Here is an 8,681-nt window from a genome sequence, read left to right on the forward strand (position 1 = left end):
ATGCCACCACCCCCTGTTGTTACGGGAGATGCAGCTCTTGCATCTGGCACTGGCATCCATGGGACCCGGCAGTCCGTTTCATCGACTGCCACGGGCCCAAGGGTAGTGGTAGCTGCAGGTGCAGCTGTGGACACCACCACCCAGGCTCAGGTTGGGCCAGCACATGCTGCGTTGGCACCAGAAGAGCCCCTGGATGATTTCCTGGAGTTCAGGATGCACAGGGTAAGTGTACGCAGGGCTGCCCTGACTGAGGCACATATCCCTGGGGCAGTAATGTCATCTGCTGCCCCAAGCAGTGGGGTGTTGGCAAGTGCATGGACATATGCAGCCAACACCACCCCGGCTGTGAGTCTACCATCCAGGACAGTCCCGGTCAGTGACCTTAGCACAGCAGATGTTGCTGCACAGGCTCAAGTCAGGGGCACCCAGCAGCCACTGACACAAGTCAGGGTTTCCCCCCTTGTTCCACCTGCCACTACCTTGGTTTAATCCACTAGCGCCACTGCCCATACTGATCAGGGCAGCATTTGCCAGTCAGGTTCCAGACCAATGTCCAAGAAGAGGAAGGTTGCATCTGCAGTAGAGGCTGGGACACCAGACACAGCGCCGGCCTCTGGTACGTCGAGGAAGAAGCCTTTCTGCATGCAGGAACTGAACATCCTTGTGAACTACGTGCAGGACCACAACCGTGATATGCTAGTGGGGCGGAATTTTCATACTATGGCTGCCCATCGTATGTCCCTCCTGTGACACACATACTCAGTACTGGAACTCCCTAGTGGTTGTTTAGCAAAGTTGATTGGTCAATCTGCAGCCTATACCAGATGACATAGGGTGCAGATTGAATTTAGCCATTTGGTTTGTAATGACTGTGTAGCTGCCTTCACATGTGTATGTGTACACGTTCACATACATCAACGCAAGCAGCATTGTAGCTGCTTGCTTTGCTGTATCGGATGCTGTTCATGTTCACAATACAGGTGTATGGGGAAAGTGGTGTTCTGAACGCTTTCTCATGTACATATGCAAGCTGCTTCAACATTGTGTAGTGCAACATTGCCACTATTCACTTATGTGTTCGGGAAAGTGTTCATTTACACATGTGTCTTCCGCAGCTTTTTTGTTGACTGACTAATATGTAGTTGATTGACGATAATGCTGGTGAGATTTCTGCATTACGCACGTTATGTTGAACTGGCATGATCATGAAGGTGCACTGTTGTGCAGTATGTGTACGCCCAGGCCCTCTTAGCTAAAATGGTGGGGCATGGCCGTGGAGATTTTACACAAGGAATGATGGAATAGGGCACATTCATAGCCCAATGTGCTCAATCAGGCCCTGAGGGGTGTCGTGTAGGCCTCATGTCCTGCAGCTCGGACCGTACTGGGCATTAAGGTCCGTCATGCCTGGTTGCAGGCCCTTGTTTTGCTTGGGACATTCACTATATCTACATGGCCCACGCCACCTGGTACGGGCCGAGCTGCAGATGTATGGAGCTATATTGCTGATGGTGCTTTAGTGATGCATGTCTACATGCATATTATGTGTGTCATTGTGTGTTTGGATTCACTTGCAGCAGTGGTAAATTCGCAGTTCAGACATGCTTATGGTATGTTCCATCTCTTTGTTGCCATCTGTCTTTTCTGCCTGTGACATGTGCCTGACAGAGGTGGTGTCTGATGGAGTTCATATACTTCATGTACTTGTGTAGGCTTTGCTATTAAGACACATCCATTTCTGCTTTTGGGATGTGTTTGCATATCAAGGCCACTGCCACTGGATGCATGCCAGGTTCTCATTTGTGTGTAAAATGTCTGCTTCATGTGTTGGTTGTCAATGTGATGTCTATGTGTGTGTGGGTTATGTGCTTCTGACATGTGTACTCATGTTTTTTTTTTCCACTTTTCAGATGATGACGCAATAGAGCCAGAAGATGGTGTTGTCATGCCAAGCACAGGGTTGCTATCACACCAGCAACCCAGCACAAGTGGGGGTCATGGGGTGGTAGACAGCGAGAACCCACTTGTGTTACAGACCATTGTATCTAGGACTGACAATGAGTGTAGTCTGGATGATCACTCTAATGTCGAGTTAGATGTGCGTTGGGTCCATTCGTCACCGGTGAGTGATTCTGATGTGGTGCTCCTCTGTCCGCGACACCTGCACTGAGGAGCCAGACGGTGGTGGAACCTCCGCCTGTGGTGGATCGGGACGCAGGGTCACGCTCCACATCTGTTGCTGATGTGCCTGGGGCATCACGTCAACGGAGGAATGTAGTTATGCAGCCGTGGGCGGTGCCAACCCAACAAGGACGGCGTCTCCTTGGGCCCCGCAGGTGTAAAGCCCAGCAACGCAGTGGCCGCATGCCACTGGGGTATTCTGAGTGGGAGCAAGCCATGGTTGCCAATTCCAAACACCAGGGGGCAGCAATTGATAACATCGCTGAGAGCATGGAACGTGTGGCCCAATTGTGCTCCCCCCTGCTAGGGAGGTGGATCTCCAGCAGCGGGAGGCACAGTCCACAGCCCGCTTGCTCAGGCTGGGCATGGCAGCCTCAGACAGGGCACGCCGGACTGAAATTGCGTCTTTGGTCAAGCAATTGCTGGTCACGCAGAGGCACACATGGAGGCCATGAGGGTTGACTATGAATCCTTCAGATCTACTCTGGGTGTGCTCTTGATGTCCCAGAGGCAGCAGTCAGAGGAGAGGTTGGAGCAGCTAGAGAATAACATCTCAACTGAGCTATGTGCTTGCCAGGAGGTGTACCAGTTGTCCAGCCAGGCCATGCAGGAAGAACTCTGTGTTACACGTGCTACCTTGCAAGAGGAAGCACGCATATCACGCAAAGTTCTGCATGCTGACCTGCGTGGCATCGCCGCACAGAACCAGGCTCACCCGTCCCGCAGACTTGCTGCCAACGAGGGGCAAGCTGCGCATAGGCGTGGTCAGGGTACTGTGCCTCGTCTACCATTTCAGCCAGAGGGTGAGGAGGACGAAGACTTATCTCCCACACAGGTTGGGCTGTGCAGGCGTAGAGCCCATGGAGGTTTTTTGTTTTTTTATCTCAACATCATCGCATGTGGGTGTTGAGGTGCACCGTGTACCGCCCCCCTTCCTTGATGCCCCCCCAGGTCGTATGTGGCCATTTTTGATTTTTATAGTTAGTTTAATTAGTTAATATGTTTTTTATAGTTAGTTTAATTAGTTCAAACAGTGTGCTATAGTTACTTTAATTAGTTAATATAGTTTAAAATTGCTTGTCTATTGTGCATTCATGTGACGTGTGGTGCTTTGTGACTTTTGAAAGCCTCCTTCAAGCTTGTTTCATGTATGTGTTTGAAGCTTGGGGTCCTGATTCACATATGCCACTCCTGCTTCCCCTATCCATGGGCTTGCAAGTATGGTTTGGTGTTACAAACATTTACACAAGGGCATTGAACTTTTGTCATATCTGCAGCCTGTCTGCTGCTGTACTACTTGTGTTGACACCTCTAGTGGGGATAATGTAGTTTTTCACCCCGGCATGTCTGCAATCAATTTTGGTAAGTACATATTTGATATGTCCATTTATTGATGTTGATTGTATTGTGCGTTCTTTTCTTGCCTGTATATGTGCTTGATGAACTTCATGTTGTAGACAGTAGCCTGCACCCTTTGGCTGTCAAAGTCACACTGATGGTGGGAGGAGGTCGGATGTACGTCCCAAGCATGGCCCAGTGACAACCAGCATGAAGACACACACATAGAGAGCTTCCCAACCTTGTTAATAGCTTTTATGCACTTTCTGCAGGAAAATGAGCATCAAGGCTAACTTTCCCAACAGACACGGGGCCAAGAACTACAGAAACCTGGCCACGTTGGCTGGTGCACACATGCACATGCGTGCACAAGCAGAAGCACAGGGCTTGTGCTCAGAAATCCAACGTGTTTCCAGGAGCTCCAGGCAAGGTGAGCAGCACGAGGGGCCACACCCCAGCTGAACTTCCTCCAGGCTCCTTGCACATGCATGCTAAGTAGCGCCAGTGCTGGGGAGCTTGGCCAGGCATTGGGGACAAACGGACGGTACAGCTAAGACGCGTTGAGGTACAAATGCCATGTAGCTTTACAAGTTGTGAGGGGCACACGCAGGGGGCGTCACCCATATCCTCGAGTCCCCCTGCTCCATGTGAGCTGAGTTGTTAGTGCAGTAGCGTTCCTAGTCAGAAACGTATACAGCGCATGGGGCACCCAGCGACGCACAGACTTGTATGCTGTGCATATCATTTGCATATGTAAATTGCCACGTGCACTACCTATTGTAATTTGCGGCTGGCAGAACACGACTTGTAGTGAAGTCCCACCTCGCCAAACACGTCTTGCCATTCACCCAGGGACCATTCCATCACGTGTGATTCTTGACACATTGGTCTTCTATTTACCGCGCGTCCACGTGCACCTGCCTTACTGCATTGACAGTGTATGAACCATCACAGGGCAAGCTAATGTATACGAACAAAGCAGCAGACAAGAGTGTTTGTTTGTGGAGAAGTCACTTAGTTTGAGGCATGAATGGTGTTGTGTGTGTTTTGAAAACACACACAGATTAGTAACTTACGCTCTCTTTTCAGCATTGAACTCCTGTTACCGGACCTGAGAGTGCGCAGGCAGGAGGCCAGAACTCACCCCAGAGATAAGTCTCTCTTTGCCTTGCATTTGACTCATTTTGTGCAATGTGTATGAAGAACATGGTTTCTCTGATTGAGAATGTGTTATTGTCAATAGTTGTATTTTTTATTTTGCTTACTTTCCCTTGCCAAGCCAACTCCCCTCTCCTGCCCCTCTTTCCAGTTATCCGAATACCAATGCCTATCCAAACAACGGATCCCTGACCCTCATTCCCCACCGGGGTCTCGGAGGCCTGTGTAAGTTTTACCTTGCAGGTGCCCAGACCACAGAGGGGTGGTTGGTTGGTTCGTGCCACTCCTGCGCCTGTAGACTGGAGCTGTGACACTACCCATCAGTTGCATCCTCATTGTATATTGTGTACTGAAAATGGTACCCATCCTGTTGAACCATTGTTGAACTGTGCTACCTAGGTTGTTCTATCATTCTGCTTGGACATTTTCTGCAACTTCAAGTCGTCTCCTGGAGACTCTTCCAGGGTTTTCTGGTGACTACAGGCTTTTTCCCTGGTTTAGGGGTTTGGCTCCTTGGAATTCTCTGTGATTTGGTATTTTTACCAGTCAAGGTGGCCTCTGAGGGGGCTGGACCCTATTTACACGCAAGGTGAAACATGGAAACCAAGGGGTAGGGGGATCCTGTAGCCAGGTAGACTAGAAGGAAGAAGGCTACATACCCCAGACACTGTTGTTCTGAAGGTCATGGTGATGTGTAAATGAGGGAGGGCCTTTTGTTGTTGCACAGTAAGCTTGGGCTACAGTGTTTGGGCACTCTCTGACATTGTCATTGTGGGGTACTGCTGGTCAATGGCTGTTCTTGTGTTGTGTTTACTTTTCAGGTGTCAGGGTATTGTTGTGGTTTGACATGCTGGGGTGTACACATGGGCAATGTTCGCATGTGATGTGTACAGGACACTGAGGGTCAATTGATTTGATTGATTTCACATGCATATATTGAGTGCATGTCCCTGCTGACACACACAGTTACACAATGCTCGACCACACATACAACCATCCTTCCATGCCCACAGGTGCACACAGATTGCCTTCTCTGGCATCCTGTGTCCCTGCAGCGCATGATCAATTACCATTTGTGGATCATGTACATGCGTCAATAGGGTATTTTTTTAGTTTGTCCTTTTTATGTGATACTCAAGGTGTATCCCGAATACAATGGCTGCTCACTGTGCTGTGTGCTGAGCTGTGTGTTGCAGGAGACATACACGGCAAACAGGTCAGGGAGTAGCAAATTTGGCTTGGCCACTGTGCATGTGAACAGGCAGTCAGTCTTTTGTTGATGCTACCACTGGTGGCAAGCATTTGTGTATGACTTGGTATGTGTGAGAGATTGTTGGTCTGATTCCATGTCAGGCGTGATTGTCTCGGGCCACTTTCCATTTATCAAATGTCACTTTGTATGTAATTGGTCATGTGTTTGGGCTTTTGCTGTTGCATGCCATGTAATGGTGTGGCAGACAAGGGTGATGTGGGTTGGGTGGGTTTGGGTGACATACCAGTGATTGTCATGGCCTGTTTTGCAGGGGGTGGTGTTATACACACCTTGCGTGTGTTCTTTTTGGGCACACAGGATTGGTTAGGTTTAAGACGCTAGGGATGCACACAATGTAGCACTTCCATGGCAACATTCTCAGGGTGGTAAGGTTGTGACAGTTGACTGTCTCTTTGTCATCATGGATTGTCACCTGGTATGTGCCAATCCTGTGTGCACTCTGTAGGGGTGGGAGTTTAGGTGAAAAATGTGGCCAGAAGCTGGGTCCGGGATTACTCGCCACGTGCCCTTTCCCCTCCAATGGGCAGTGCCTGTGCATGTGGTTGGGGATGTGGGGGTACATCCCGCTGTGTTGCAACATTGTGCAGGACACATGCTGCCACAATGATCCTGCACACTACTGGGGGTGCATATAGTAGCTGGTCGCCAGAGTGGTCAAGGGAGCGGAAGCGTGACTTGAGCACTCCGAATGTGCGCTCCACTATGGCCCTGGTTGCAATATGGGCAGCGTGGTATCTTACCTGGGGTGGTGTGGTGGGGTTCCGGATTGCAATATGGGCAATATGGGCAGCATGGTATCTTACCTGGGGTGGTGTAGTGGGGTTCCGGATTAGCGTCATCATGTGGTTGCTCAGAGGGTAGGCACTGTCCCCTGGGGAGGTGATAATGGTTGTGAATAGTTGGGTTTGTGCATTTGTCTGTGTGTGACATGCATGCATGTGCACAGGCATTTGTTCTCACATAGGAACCATGCTTCCCAGCTTCCAGGGCCCGGGCTCAGGGCCGACATTCTGTATATGAAACTGTCATGGGTAGACCCCAGGTAGTTTGCATAGACAGAGGTGATGATTCCCTGGGCATTGCATACAACCTGCACATTGATGGAATGCTAGTGCTTGCGGTTTCGAGAGATGTGCTCAGTGGCCCCAGGTGGACATTGGGCCACATGGGTGCAATCTATGGCACTGGGCACTTTGGGGAAGTGTGCCACCCTGTAAAAGTCTGGTACCACAGCCTGCTTTCTGCGGGTGTTCTGGGCATGTATATGTGCCTGCGGACTGAGGGGTGCACAGTCATGATTGCCAACACCTGGTGTAGGCATCGTGACAACGTGGCCTGTGAGACCCCCGTAATATGGCAGTTGTCTGCTGAAATGACCCAGTGGCCAAAAAATGCAGGACACTGAGCACCTAATCCAAGGGGCTCAATGCTTGGGAGCACATGGTGGGTGATGTAAGGTCATCTTCCCACTCCCTGACCAGGTCTAGAGTGATACAAGGTGGAAACCTTTACCTGCCATAGACCTGGTTGTCAGGCATCCCAAAAAGGCTGGTCTGGGGCAAATAAATGCGTGGCCTGGCTAGTCTCCTCCTCCTGCGGTGTCCCACGATCAGTGATGCAACAAATGGGGCATTCATCGTAGCTGTATATACGTGTTTGTTGTTTGTGTGCACTTTTATACTGCGCGCGGGGACGCTTCTGCCTACCTTCGTGTGGCGGACGTGTTGACGCCTGTGTGTGTCTTTTAGCATGCACGCGTTTTCCGTATTTGATCCCATAAATACGTGTCGTTCGCGTGCGTGTGGGCGTTCTGTGTATTTCCCTGCAGTACTTCCCCAGTTATGCCTTCTTTTTCACGCGTTGTTCCCCATTCCGTGTGTTCTGCCCCATGTTCCGCCCACCTTTTGGTATATGCTCCGACGATGTGCGCTTTCGGTGTGCGCGTCATGCTCGGATTTGGCGCACAACCCGGAGTAAACACGCATAGGCCCTTCCATGAATCGAACGTGTGCACGTGAGCTTGCTTTTACATGCTTGCGCCAAGATTTTCGGCGCACATTTGTCCCATGAATCGGCCCCATTCATGTCTTTTCGCACAGCAGATTTTAAGGAATTCTGCTCATGTGCACACCATACAGATTGGGGCCTAGGGTGTCGAAGCCACCAAGGAAAACAGGGAACCCATTGCATTGATGAAAAGATGACACCCATGGAAATCCACAGAGGTATGACTTGCACAAATCGGACTAGAATTTCTTACCCACAACCTACAGCAAAGTCCGAAATGTGGGGGAAAAAAACTGAATTTGCGCACATTTCATTCGGTTCACCCACCGAAACACTCAGCCAACAACACATGGCCTACAGTCCCGCATTCCCACAGGTGTCCTGATGAAAACGATACCTCAAATATGTGGATGCACCTACCTGGGCACAAAGGGTAAAACCTAAAGCACGGGTAAACCCAAGTCTTTTTGCATATCAGAATTTCAGGAATTAGGCTCATGTGCACACCATAGAAATGTGGGCCTAGGGTGTGACTTGTGCAAATCAGGCCAGATTTTATTAACCACAAGCCCTGGCAAAATTCCAAATTTGGGGGAAAAACACAATTTCCACACATTTCATTCTGGTCACCCACCGAAACATGCTGCCAACAACACATGGCCTACCGTCCCGTGTTTCCAAAGGTGTTCCAACAAAAACGGTACCTCACTTGTGTGTGTGCACC

This window comes from Ambystoma mexicanum, chromosome 3p (assembly GCF_040938575.1).
Source record: "Ambystoma mexicanum isolate Mex_15411 chromosome 3p, UKY_AmexF1_1, whole genome shotgun sequence".
Lineage (NCBI taxonomy): Eukaryota > Metazoa > Chordata > Amphibia > Caudata > Ambystomatidae > Ambystoma > Ambystoma mexicanum.